The sequence below is a fragment of the Dysidea avara genome, chromosome 11 (genome assembly GCF_963678975.1).
Source record: "Dysidea avara chromosome 11, odDysAvar1.4, whole genome shotgun sequence".
In the NCBI taxonomy this organism is placed as follows: Eukaryota; Metazoa; Porifera; class Demospongiae; order Dictyoceratida; family Dysideidae; genus Dysidea; species Dysidea avara.
In genome coordinates, this window is record NC_089282.1 from 22,048,048 (window position 1) to 22,062,424 (window position 14,377).

The 14,377-nt window shown below is 38.7% G+C and overlaps 1 long non-coding RNA gene across 1 annotated transcript; it reads left to right on the top strand.

The window, feature by feature from the left end:
* The first annotated feature begins 5,000 nt into the window (after positions 1–5,000).
* Positions 5,001–7,729, top strand: LOC136238773 (uncharacterized). The gene is made up of 3 exons (XR_010693196.1): positions 5,001–5,474; positions 6,870–6,941; positions 7,443–7,729. It is a non-coding gene; the product is annotated as an uncharacterized lncRNA (long non-coding RNA).
* The last annotated feature ends 6,648 nt before the right edge of the window (positions 7,730–14,377 follow it).

Consider the following 14,377-nt stretch of genomic DNA (forward strand, 5'->3'; position numbering starts at 1 on the left):
GCTTCAATTTTCCCTGACGAAGATGAGGCAGTATTGGTTAGGTAAAACTAAAGCCCAAACAAGCTTTCAGATCAACCCGAAACACTTTCAACAAGTTGCTACGGAATTTAAAAAAAAAATATTTAGCAGTGACTGACTGATGCCTTCAGATAAGCGTAGCTGATAACAGCTAAGGCTACAGGCTTGATTTTTTCACTGTTCGCTTTGGCCCGAGAGGTGCCTTTTGGCATATCGCAGTATGTACAATGCATTCTTCATGGACTTGCCATTGTCCTCCTTTGTGTCCCATTCATCCCTTTTCCTGACAGTAAAAAGTGTCAATTTGGCAGTAGCACATGATGGTTTCCCTTAGTAATGGAAATTGTCCGTAGTGGCTATTTTGATTGCAGAGGTGCTTTTCGATTATTTCTTGATTCGTCATACTGCTGTGTAACGGGTTGAACATAGCTGACAACGAAGTGTAATGGATACTTCATTTTTCAGATGATAATTGATATAACTGGGATGCTGGACACCATTCTTTCTTTCTTTTGGTATGCGGGGATTGCAGAGGTTCTTTTCGAACAGTTCTTGGTTGAGCATAGCTGACAAAGAAGTGTAATGGATACTCACTTTTCAGACAATAATTGATATAGCTGGGGCGCATTGTGCCACTTTCAGATGCAGTAAGCATGGCTTCACCAATCATAATCATTATTTGTAAAAAAAAAAGTTTACACAAAAAAATTTGGAATTTTCAACTAGAGTAGGGACCATAGCACATCGATAAAAAGTACTGAAACAAGCTGGAGTAGTCCATGATTTTAAACCACAGTATATAAAACAATAAGAAGCATTATATCCCTACTGTGCATTTCTGTTATGGTATATTGGGCACAGTAGGGATATTAACACATCTTATTGTTTTACTGTGATTTAATATCATGGACGTCTCCAACTTGTTTCAGTACTTTTTATTGATGTGCTATGGTCCCTACTCTAGTTGAAAATTCGTGTACTTTTTGTTATGTACATAGCCTAGCTAGCAATATAATACAAATCACAAGTCATCTCTCAATTCCTATCATTCTACAGCTACAGCATGGCCTGTGATTTACTCACAACACATGGTGCAGACCCTTAAATGTTGCTTAAAGATTCTTAAGGTCTGCGGAAAGCTCATCACTAATTAGCTATATAACCTTGCATGATGTTGATGATCAACAGTGACCCACAGACTATAATACTCTCCAAGCATAACATGTCAGTAAACAGACTGCCTACATGCTGACTACCATCCAATGCTTACTGTTCTACATGATATTCAGAGGCCCTGTGCAGAAAGAAATCCGATAGCTAGATACAACAGCCATAACAAACAGTCTTGCACAACTGCATGAGTACACGTTTGAAACAAAAGATGCTCTTCCTATTGAAGTGCCTGACTAGTTCATTCTACAAAGACACAAAGAATGTCTTTCCTTGCCCCTTAGGATAATATTACGCATACCTCTGCTGTCTACAAGGCATGTGGTGAAGTGCGTACATCGATTTTGTCCAGCTGAACATGACCATGATTCACATGAGCAGTTAGTTAAATTAAATAAGCAGCAGTAGAAGTATGATGTTGATCTCAGTATATGTACAAGGACTCATTTGAGTGGAGGGTATTTTATTTCTGGATACAGACAATAAGAATTCAGAGTGATGCTTTTTGAACTACACATGTAACGAGATGATAAGAGATCGGAAGGACATTAGCCATGCAGGCTATGTATATATAATATTATGTTGACAATTATATGTTGATAACAGACTATAATTATTATATATTTTTGCAGATGATCATGATACTATAATATAATTCATGATGTCTCTCATTCTTGCAATTGGCAAACACTCTCCCTGGGTCCAAATGTTTTCTTGTAAAGGTAGTAGCATACCTCTCCTTCATGGGATTTGAATAATTTATACTGAATGTGAATGGCAGAGAAACTAAGGCATTTCTAATCCTATGTATATTAACTCGAAATAATGTCTTGCTAACTTTTATTATTATTTTATCCTCAGCTTTGCTTGCTCCCTAATCTTATTATAAGTGGACCTTCAAATGCAGCTACAGGTCCAACTGCTGGAGGGGTCTCCAGTTGCACAAGAGGCTTAATTTTGCCTATCTGGACATCTGTGATCATGGGATATAAATGGGCATCAAATATCAGAATAGTAAAGTATAGTACATGGTCACACACTTCTTAAGGTATGCATATGAGCAATTACAAGTTGCCAAATTTCTATTTACTAATATATAGCATCTTCAGTGATGGTATCCATGCATTAGCACAGCAGATGGTAAGATGGAACCGTAACAAAGATACAAGGTAAATTAATGCAAATAGGTAAAGTGTCTGCAGTGAACGGTCTCAATCTAAAGGTCAAGTTAGTTTCCTTTTTGCGGTATAGCCTTGGCAGCACGTACTTCGAACAATATCTCCATGGCAGCACATATACTTCTAACAATTTCTCAAAAACCATTGTTCTGAACTAGTGGAGTCTCCAGACTGCTGTATATGTGACTGAATTTTGGAAAATCACCCTTATGGTCGTGCCTGAAACAATTAGAATATTTGAAACTAGCATGGTGCTGTTAATAGCAGAAAACACTTTTTAATATATCTTAATAGGTAGGAATTTAACTTATAATGCTGTGTTTCAGAGCTAAATATTTAATGTGTCAAATGCACCCATAAGGGTGATTTCCAAAATTCGGTCACATATATGCCTTCCTCCCTTTGACTGCATATGCATCAAACATGCACTGCAGTGTTTATTCTAGGATTTATCCTTTGGGAGGGAATCAGTAATTTTGGGGGTGACCAGGTACCTGAAAGTCTACATATAGTTGTCCAAGTTCACTATAATTTAAAACAGTTGAAATAGCTGTGAAACTGGTTAGTCACTTAAGCTGTGTCATGAGTGTTGATTTTGATTTTTGTGCAGATTGGGTGAAGCCAAATCCTATGGTTGATAGAGCATGATGCAAAGTGATGACAGAATGATGTAATATCTAGGACAACCATGTACACCTCATGTACGCAATCATTCTATTAGTAGTGCATTTGTTGAATCTGGTGAATAAACAATTTGTGTGAGATCATGGAGATATTGTGTTGACTATCACTGCATGTATAATACCAACTGCATAGGTGGTTGTCTTACAAGAACCTCATAGGCTATTTCAAATTGAATATTAGGGTATTTTCATGGTTGTGGATATTTTTTTAAATCAGGCTTCCTGAGATTTAATCTGGCAGTATATTTGCTGGCTGTGCATGCCATTTTGAATATTTTACAAAATTACACTCTCTGAGAGGACATTTTAAGAAACCGGGTAAACTTGGGCTCTCATTGTGTATGTACCCTAGGAGACTTTTAAAAATTAAATAATCTGATATTGAATCTGAGGGTGTTTTAAGGTTGCACACTGTACGCAATTTTTAACCTGAGAAAATTTTACATAATAAACACTCTTGAGATTGAATCTGAGAGCATTTTAAAGTTTTGTGTGCCATTTTAAAAACATGCTGAACGTAAGTATAGTGTAGCAGTACTCATAATTTTAGGGAGTGAGTCTGAGATTTTAGGGGGGGGGGGGAGTTCCCCCCTAATAGCCCTAGAATAAACACTGCTGCACTGTAAAAAAATAGTAGTGAATTTCACTACTATAATACATGCAATACTTGCAATACTCACTATTGTAAGTATAGTGACATTCACTACTTTTGTAGTGACATTCACTACTCTTTTGTAGTGACCCTCACTACATAGTAATGAATGTTACTACATGGTAGTGATGGTCACTACAAAATTAGTTGTGAACATCACTACACAAAAATAGTGAGTATTGTGGCAGACATTAGTAGTGGCCTTCACTACATTTAGTAGTGACCTTCACTAGTTTGTTTTTACTGTGTGTAAGAGATACATTATTTTTGATTTGAAGGATAAGTGTATATATATACCCATCCAAAAACAGCTTATAGCTGTAAAAAAAGTGTGCGTCCAAGTAAAGCAGAGTTAACTGCGACAAAAAATAATGATATCATAATGCAGCCATGTGCGAGGTGTGCAAGTTGTAAAATTAATGTTAGCTAATCAGATAATACAATGTTATTGTTAAAGTGTTAATGAGAACTATGTGACACTGCTAGTTTTTAAGTATGTGAGCATCTTCATAAATGCCACACAAATTTAATTCTCAATAAAGCAATGTGTATAGATTCTCTGATAGCAATAAATAGTTTGAGTTTGGCCACCTTTCCTTTGTTTGTAGCATTGCCGTATACAGGAAATGCAGCCAAACTCAAACTATTTATTGCTATCAGAGAATCTATACACATTGCTTTATTGAGAATTAAATTTGTGTGGCATTTATGAAGATGCTCACATACTTAAAAACTAGCAGCGTCACATAGTTCTCATTAACACTTTAACAATAACATTGTATTATCTGATTAGCTAATATTAATTTTACAACTTGCACACCTCGCACATGGCCGCATTATGATATCATTATTTTTGTCGCAGTTAACTCTGTTTTACTTGGGCGCGCACTTGTTTTACAGCTAAAAGTTGTTTTTGGATGGGATTTCAATACTTTTGGTTAGAATAAGCAATGCACTGTTGATAACAGTAGGTGAGTTTCCATGGTTTTGACAGAAACCCCAGATTACAGTGACAGAATATTAAAATATAACTGTAATTTTAGTGGCCAGGGCCGCCCACATGGGGGGGGGGAGGGTAACTGGGGTATTTTGCCCCAGCCCGAAAGGGGCCCCTTGAATACCTGTTTACGAGCCTGTTTAAAGAAAGATCGATATACTCTAACAGAGCAGTCAGGATCTAGACCCTTCCTTGCCCCTGGGCCCCTCTTTAACTCTTTTCCCTGGGCCCCCTAATTTTTCTGGGCGGCCCTGTTAGTGGCATGCAACTGCAGTCAACTAACACCCATTTTAGCTATTAAACCCTTAATAACACTTTGCCTTTCATCTTGTACTGCATTAAAACGATCAAGATACTCTATTAGAGCAGTCACAAAACAGCTGTAACACAGGAATCAATATTTAGTATAGTTACAACTTCTGCTTAGCATCGGATTGTATAGTTTAAATTACTAGCTACTTACAGACTTTACAATATAAAATATGGCACTTGTAGAAATGTGACTGTTCTATTAGAGTATCTCGATCTACTTCAAGCATTGACTAATTCAAGCGAAGAAGCTACGCCCCTGCCAAGAGATCTTGTGAAATGAAATGAGAATAGTAAAGAAAAGGCAAGTATGTACAGAGACAATAGAGAGGCGCGTAATTATGTCCTGTTGTAAATAAACGCCTTTAAAATTTATATTACTACTAAATAAGCGCACCAGAATAGGCTTGTGAGGCTGTTGTCTCCAAGGTTGTCTCATTCGTGTTGAAGGGATTTAGTCACAATTGGTGAGTTTAACTATACATGTATTTGTGTTGTAAAACTTAATTGTAAAAAGGCGATTAGCACATATCATGATAAACATGTATTTGTCACAGTAGAGTCTCTCACGATTATTAGACATTGTATTTGTATTTGTATTTTAAGGATAAAGGCTTATGCCTGTACATCCATAAACAAAATCAATTACGTACTTAGCTATTCTAATTATTATACAAAATCAAATACATTGGACCAGGGTAAAAAATTTACTGCTATATTTAGAGGTTGTAGCGTTTGTATATCTTAGTATCTTAATAAATAATCCTCCATGATCACTAATCACTAATAGTACAGTGAAAACGGGTCATTATTCAGGCTGTAGGGACAAAATTTTCTGACCTAGCTTTTTAAAGAGGTGGCTGCATTTTGCGGCCTTAAAAAAGGTAAGAAGCATGCTGTTCTAACTGGCTATAAAGATGGATTTAGTGTGTGACAGCGTATGAGACAGTGAGTGCTGGCAGCAAGGGGGCAGCCAATCTGTTAGAGCACCAAAGGTACTGCTTCAGACTTAGGCAGTTGGTTGTCAGCTCAAAGTGTAAAAAGTTTCACTATTGGTCCTTACAAGCTCCTGATGAAGAAAGTGATGAAGTCATTATCCATAGGATATATTTTTCAGAGTATCCATTTCAGTTCTACAATATAGTAGCCAAGCTGAACATAACACAGCATTCCAGTGGTTTAGTGGTGACCAAAACACTGCCTGAGTTAAACTGTGGTGAGATTTGAGACTACCGGAAGCCCTGGAATGCCTTCAACACATGAAATACCAAATATCTAATGCCTGGCTTTCATCCACAGTAGACCTGTCTTGGTGGTCACTTGTACAGAAGGGAAACAGCTGCCACACAGTCTTTCGAGCGAACAGCTAGTTTCCACACCCCTTAATTATCAATTTGTAAAATCTTGAGCAAAATTGTGTGTGCGAGCAAGTGCGATGTTGTGCATTGGCAGTGCCGTGTATATGGTTGCTGCCTAGCAGTGACACATCGCGAGTATTGAAGTCACAATGCGTTACTGTATCATCCATCTAAATACAATCTCTGAATGTGTCATTTTGTGTAGAGAGCAATCTTCCACAAGTGACCTGCAGGTTTCAGTGTATATTGTTAACCATTAATATTGTTCACCATTGTGAACTGTACATACAGTGAAACCTCACTTAGCGGCCACCTCTTTAATAAGACCACCTCATTATATTGGCCACCTCTAGTAGATCCCAAATATAGCTAAGCAATACTTTATGACCTCATTAATAAGGCCACCTTGTTATTCAGGCCAAATTTTTTGGTTCCACAGTTGGCCATATTAATGAGGTTTCATTGTACTTGTGTGAATTTTTATTTTTTGTAACTTTTCTTCAGGTTTATTGATGGGTACTATGAAGCATTGTTGACTGGTCCGTACATAATGTGGTGACTTGAAATGCTAAAACAGTACGTAGCATGTATTGTATGTACATGTAATGCGTTGTAATGTGTCCACACATCTTAGAAATAAATATAATTGTATTCTCTATACTCAGTTCCATTGTGCCACTGGGTCATAAGTGGGTTGAGTATGGATCATCCAGGACATTTGGGTCACATTTTGTCCTGGCCAAGTGGATCTCATCCACTGACAGAATATACAGATCAGATCACGTGTATAAATTACGGTGGAACTTGTTTATTTCCACCTTCACTCAATAAGCAGGTAACAGTGCATAAATTCTCAATTGGAATTGGCTTTTCAAGAGAGGTTGTCTTTCTGTACTGGTGGCCATTAAGACAGGTTGTACTGATAGAGTGTACATACTAGAGATGCAACAATATCCTCCACTTAGTGTTGTTTGATAGTGATGCAATGGAGACTATGTATTGTTGCATTTAAATACTATACTATTATATTGCAACTCTAGCACGTATTTATAACAGGAATGTTTGTTAACTGTTTAGACATACTGGAGCCACACCCACTCATCTGGATTCTACAAATGGAGTCATACCAATTTGTCATCGTACTTACTTGTTGCTCCCATTGTGCTTGGATGAATATACATGCCGTCATGTGAGACTTGCTATCATGGCGGGCCACTGGAAAACATTTTCATAGCAGTTATATTACAGTCATTATTGTACAATTCTTACATTATTGTTGTGAAAAGTGTTTGGTATTCATGTGTCCTCCGTATGTTGTAATTACATGTGTAATTTTTGTGTGGGGGTGCTATAAAATTCAATAATGCATGGTGACAATTGGCTAGCTACATGTGCTAATTACTAGCAGCTTGTGTCAACAACTGGTAACCGCAGTTGTACTCGGTGTCATTCTTTAAAAAAACGAACGATGGTAGCTATGCAGCACCATAGATTATATCTGGACTATAATCTATGGCAGCACACTTCTTTGTGGCTATATGCACTGATTAACTACATAGAGCGCCAGTTCATCAATACCCAGTGACCGCAGTTGTGCTCTGCGTCATTCTTTAAATTCCGAGTAAAATTCTTATATAGAGAGAGCAAATTATGTGGGGGCGACTAAATTCAAATTTCAAACTAGCCATTCTCGAAAACACATGAACGAAACTTTTAGAACAGTTTAAAGACACATTGCCCTACATGCCAAGCGAGTATTGCGGAAAACAACAATCTGGGTTTTGTATTTGGCCTCTAGATCGACTGAGGACGACTGAAACTTTGTTTGGGGGTGTAGTATCTATGGTTTGGTGCTGAAATTACGACTGTAGGGTAATCATGTATGGTGAAATCGATGATACGCAGACCTTCAGTGCTGGTCACTGTAAAGCATTAATACAATAATACAATATGAATCTTTAGGCGATTGAGTGAATACTGAAGCGATAGCAGGGCAATCAATGTTTGGAATGCACAAAGGAACGCAAGGCATACACCTGCGGTTGCGTCTAACCGCATGCGATAAAAAAAAAACTTCCCCTTTGATGTCGGCAATCTCGATCACGAAACAATCGGCATGGATTTGCTTCACTGCTTGTGTGGTAGTTACTAGTGACACGATGAGTTCAACTCTAGAGTTTCAGAGGGATAGCGTAAGTGGCGGGTGAGTTACAGGAAGGCCGAATTTGACAACGTTCGTTCCTGTAAAATCCTCACGTAGTGGTAGTGTCTGCGGCGCGCGTTTCTGCTTTACTGGCCGCGCGACTCACTGCCGTGAGTCTTGATAGGTCAGCTGCTTTTGTGTTCACTTGTGAGAGATCAGATGTGTTCCCCCATGCAGTGCCATGCAGGGTCAGAAATTAATGTTGTATCATCTGCATATACATTATAGAGAGTTCAGAAGATGAGTACAACTTAAGAGGATTTCCACATGCATTTTAACAACTTTGGAGTATAATCAAGAGGCACAAATTATACTGCTCTATTTGACCATACATGGTATCCAATCAACAGAACTAAGGTAGACAATTTCAGTTTCACCATACACTAATTAACATAATAGGAACCATTCCAATGGTACTGCCTAGAAAGCAATATGCGAGTTAAACATGAATGCTCATGCTATAAAGTGTTATAGGCTGCAAGATGTATACAGGGGCGGATCCAGAGTTTGGAAAGAGGGGGGGGCACCTTTCTGAAAAAACAGTTGAAGACCAAAAAAACTTGCTGAAAACCAGTTGAAGACCAAAAAAAAAAAAAAAAGGTCATGACAATAATAGCTAGTTATCCTTACCAACTATATCACGTCTGTTATGTAAAATAAAATCCTATAGCTTCATAGGTAAGCTACACTGCCTCATGAACATTGTGACTGCTTTATTAGAGTATCTCGATCTTGTATGCAATTTCTTGAAGGGGGGGGCATTTGCCCCAAATGCCCCATCCTGGATCCGCCATTGATATATATATATATAATTATATAGCTGAAGCCATGCAGAATGAATGACCTTACAATGTAAGTACAACCTTACAAAGATAGTGGTATTGAATGATGGTTTGTATATAGTGACCACAATCTATACTTCAAACAAACTTTGAGGTTGTACTTCTCATTGACAAAAGTGCACTGTATTCGATGCTGTGTTGCATGTTACCTTTAACTTGTGAAATCATTAATAACTTTGTTTACACTACAAAAATCACTCACACTGCAATAGTAAATCACCTGTTTAATACAATTATAGGTGTGTATATACAGTGTTGGGAGTGACGTGCTACTTATGTAACGCGTTACGTAATATTATTACTTTTGTGGTACCTAAGTAATATAACGAAATACGCTATAAAAACAGGTAATATAACTCAAGTTACTTTACTTACAAATGTAACGCGTTACCTAAGTAATATAGTTTCTGTAACGAGTCTAATATTACGTAATATTATTACTACAAGTAATGAAGTTACTAATCTCGTTAGTAATCCACTGAGTAACGCCTAGCCACAACGAAGTATTGAAGCCTACTGAATGAAGCTTATTCACCAGCTTCTTACTTATAACCAAGATTTGCACATTGCCCAACAACGAAATCATGTCACGTGATAAGGTGGTAGTTTCACACGTGACAGCTTAAGGCTGTGGACACAAAGTAATATAATATGTAATATTATTATAGTTACTTTATCTTATGGGTAATATGTAACTGTAACTAAATAGTTCAGTTGCAAGTAATATGTAACTAGTTACTTTTAAAATGTAACTTGCCCAACACTGTGTATATATACCTCGATCGTGTTATGATGGCATTGTTACGCCACACACACACACGCACGCACGCACGCACGCACGCACGCACGCACGCACGCACGCACGCACGCACGCACGCACGCACGCACGCACGCACGCACGCACCCACACACACACACACACACACACACACACACACACACACACACACACACACACACACACACACACACACACACACACACACACACACACACACACACACACACACACACACAATGACTGGCAAATGTATATTTATAATATACATTTGCCATTCTGATTTAATAAATGGGTATTTAATAGCGATTTATTAAATCAATGAATCCAAAAAATTGAATTTTTGGATTCCGTATATTAGATGGTTCGACACACATGCCTCACACCTCAAGTTGTCTACAACTGACGTTGTAATAACGAAGCCTATAGTAGGCTTTTGGAATGTGCAGTTTTGCAGAACTTTTGATGTCATGTCCAATTTCTAGCTCTTCTAAAGGTTCTTCCACAAAGACAAGTAAATGTTCCACCCAAAGGCTGGTTATTGGCAGCACACAAGTTCTCTCCAATAGGGCACAGCTGAGATATCCCTTCTTGACAATGCTTATACCATGTGTCTCTGTCCAAACAGAGTTCCTGCCAGCTGTCACTTAAATTAAGATTTTGTAAATCAATAGAAACAAGATCCCGGCCCTCCAATACTTTTTGGGTCCATGAGCAGGTCTCTTTTACTTCATCTCTCCATACAAAACAATCTGAGATAGCCTATTCTCATCCATACGCCCAACATGGCTCAGCCAGCGTAAACACTTCTCCATGATTATCTTAGATATTTGCTCAATGCCAAACTTGTCTCGCAAAGCAGCTGAAGTAAGGTGTTGTTGCCACTGTTTATATCTGGAGACCCCTAAAATGGTTCTGATACAATGATTGTGAAAAACAGTCAGACGCCTCACATGGGGAGCCTTAAGAGTCCATATTTTAGCCCCATACAATAGCACAGCTAACACTGTTACCTGATACACTGCTCTCTTAGTTCGCAATGATAAGCTTGAGTTAACAAAAATTGAAAGTCTTAAGCAACCAAAAACACGGGAAGCCTTAGCCAGTCTACACTTAATATCCTAAGAAATGTCACCATCATCAGACACCACTAAACCAAGGTAGGTAAAATTGTTCACCATTTCAATCTCCCCACCATCGGTTCATAATGGAGCAGTATCAGCAACACTCAAACCATCACCAGAAGCCATCCCTTTGGTCTTAGGAACACTAACAGTCAGACCCCATCTCCCTGTCCTCCTTACAAACCCTGTAGTGACACTCTCTAACTTATCACGACTGGAAGCATACAGTACTAGGTCATCAGCAAACTGAGGATTCTGTTACTTTTATAGTGTTAAGTTGAGACTTAGCCGTTCAATCACCGACCAACTTCCTCCTGGGATGAGACAATACATCAACACCAACTTCATCACAATCACACCTCCAGGTAGTCACTACAGCACTAAAGTACAGATTGAGAAGTTTGGGTGCCAGGGTGCATCCTTGCCGTAGACCATTTCTAATTTCAAAACATTCAGACAGAGTGCCACCTACCCTAACTACAGCATGCATACCTTCATGAAAGGGCCTAACAATCTTCAACATACAAGGACGAACACCAGACCTCTCCAAGACCTTCTCTAGGCACCAAATCATATGCTTTTCGTAAGACAACAAAAGGGGAAAACAGTAGGGCTGTGAATCAGTTATGCAATAATCGGTTAATCAATTGGTTATTCTCGATGGTGATTGATAATCGGGCTATCTATGCAACAACTAATTATGCAATTGGATCACATGACACAAAATTATTTACAGCTTTGGTAATAAAATGTTCACTAAAGTGAGTGAGGAGGCTATTTATTGTGTGCTTGCTAGGAATTACGCATCACAAAGCTGCTCTCACCCTTTAATTCTTTTGTCACACAGCACCTTTGATTAAGAAAACACTGTTAAGATACAAAATTACATTGAAAAATGTAAAAATAAATATTAAGCCAATCAATCGGTTAATTGATCAGTTGTAGGGAGCCAATAATCGGTTATGTACATCTGGCCCAGGTCACAGCTCTAGTAAACAGCAATTCTTGGTGTTCGCATGCCTTTTCCAATAGCTGTCAAACCACAAAAATCATATCACAGCAACCCCTAAGCCTTCCCTTTTGAAAACCACATTGTGATTCAGGCAAAATGTTTTCTGCAATGTGCTGAAGCCTTTCCTGGATAATTTTAGCAAACATTTTGCCGACTACATCCAATAAACTAATGCCACGCACGCCAATTGTCACAATTCTGTAAATCACCCTTCTTCAGCACTGGAACTACTTCAGCATCCTTCCAGTCTGCCATGCACGCACTACTTCACCATGTATCTTTCCAAATGTCTTGCATCAATTGTAGTAACCTACTCCGTAACATGGAACTGCCATACAACAACAACTCTGGAAGAATACCAGTCCTCCCACCAGCCTTACGCCTCTTCAAGCATGACAATGTCAATTCTAACTCTTCCATGGATGGAGACTCATCAAACTCAGGGTTAGGAGGAACAACAGGCAACTGCTGAATCACTTCCTCATCAACATTACTAATTACTCTGCCGGTTCAGCAACTTACTAAAGTGCTGGTGCCACCATTGTAACATCTCTGATGGACCATTTGTCAATTCTCCATCTTCCTTCTTTACCACTCTAGGTATACATGGTCTTCAACCTGCATAGGCCCGCTGCAGCCATCTAATGCACCCCCAGCGGGTCTTTCCATCTTTGATAGTATTCTCTGCTTCCTTGGCCACACTCAAAATCCAATTCTCCTTTGCCTTATCAACTGCCTTCTTAACCAACCACTGCGACTGCCCAAAAGCTTTTCATACTCCAGCTAAATTGGAATTGAGCATTCTATTGTGCACTGCATCCTTTGCGTTAATTAAATGGTGTTAATGTCTGTATGTTGTCTTCAAACCATTCAGGTTGCCTTTGTTTCCCATGACCAATATATAGCATCTTCTGCTGCCTGGACAATACAATGACGCAATTCCTGTCAGTTATATTTATTACATAAATCAGACTTGTATAGGTGGACATGTAAGGCCTCTTCTAAACAATTTACATAAGCATCCCTGTTGGCAGGCAGTGCCAACTTGTAAATGGAGAAAGGTCTTCTTTGAACACCACCAGCACCCACATGCGAAAACCTAAGCCTTAATCTAGCTCTGACTAAGTGATGATCTGTCCAACAATTAGCCCCTCTCATAACACAAACATCTCCCACAGTACTTCCATTGGTCCATCCGCATCATCACTAAATCAATCATATGGGACACCTCCATAGCAGGGTGTCTCCAGGTACCATAATGCATACTCTTCTTTCTAAACCAAGTGTTCATAACTGTAAGTTGATTTATTGCACAAAACTGCAGCAACCCCTCCCCTGCCTCATTCCTTTCATTCAACCAACATTAACAGGTTTGCTCTTATTACTATGATGTTTACCTCCATGACTAGTTCAACATAGCTTTGCTAATATAATTCTTGAATTAACCGCCTTCCATACCTCACCAGCTTGTCTCCATTCCTCAGTAGCCACATTATTAAGCCAACACCTTCACCTCTGGATGCAACCTCATTCCCTTCAGGCAGGGGACTGCCCGAATGGAGAAAGGTACAGCCATCAGCTGTTGGCCAAACATCCTTACCGAACCACTTAGTTTCTTGTATGCCTGCCACACATATTTGATATCTCTCTAATTCTTTAACTAATAATTATATCAATTTACAATCTACACTACTATTAGCTGCAGGTCTACTCCTGCAAACACGTGCATTACTAGAACTCTCCACCAAAGACCTAACATTTCAGCTACCAACCAACAAATCCATTAACCACAAAAATTACACTCCAAACTCTCATGCTAATGAACAGTTAAAAGTTGCACAAAGATGTAGCTTATCCTGGATCACAAGCACCCCAAGATAAGCTTAACACTACTGGAATCTAGACTACTCCACATGATTCCAAAAGTGCTATGTTGGCTTTTACCAGTATTTGTAAGTGAACACACAAATACTGCCCAGGGGTCACCATGAGGAGGCACCGATAAAAATAGTCTTTAAAAAGACTGATCCCCCAACAAAAATAGTCTTTAAAA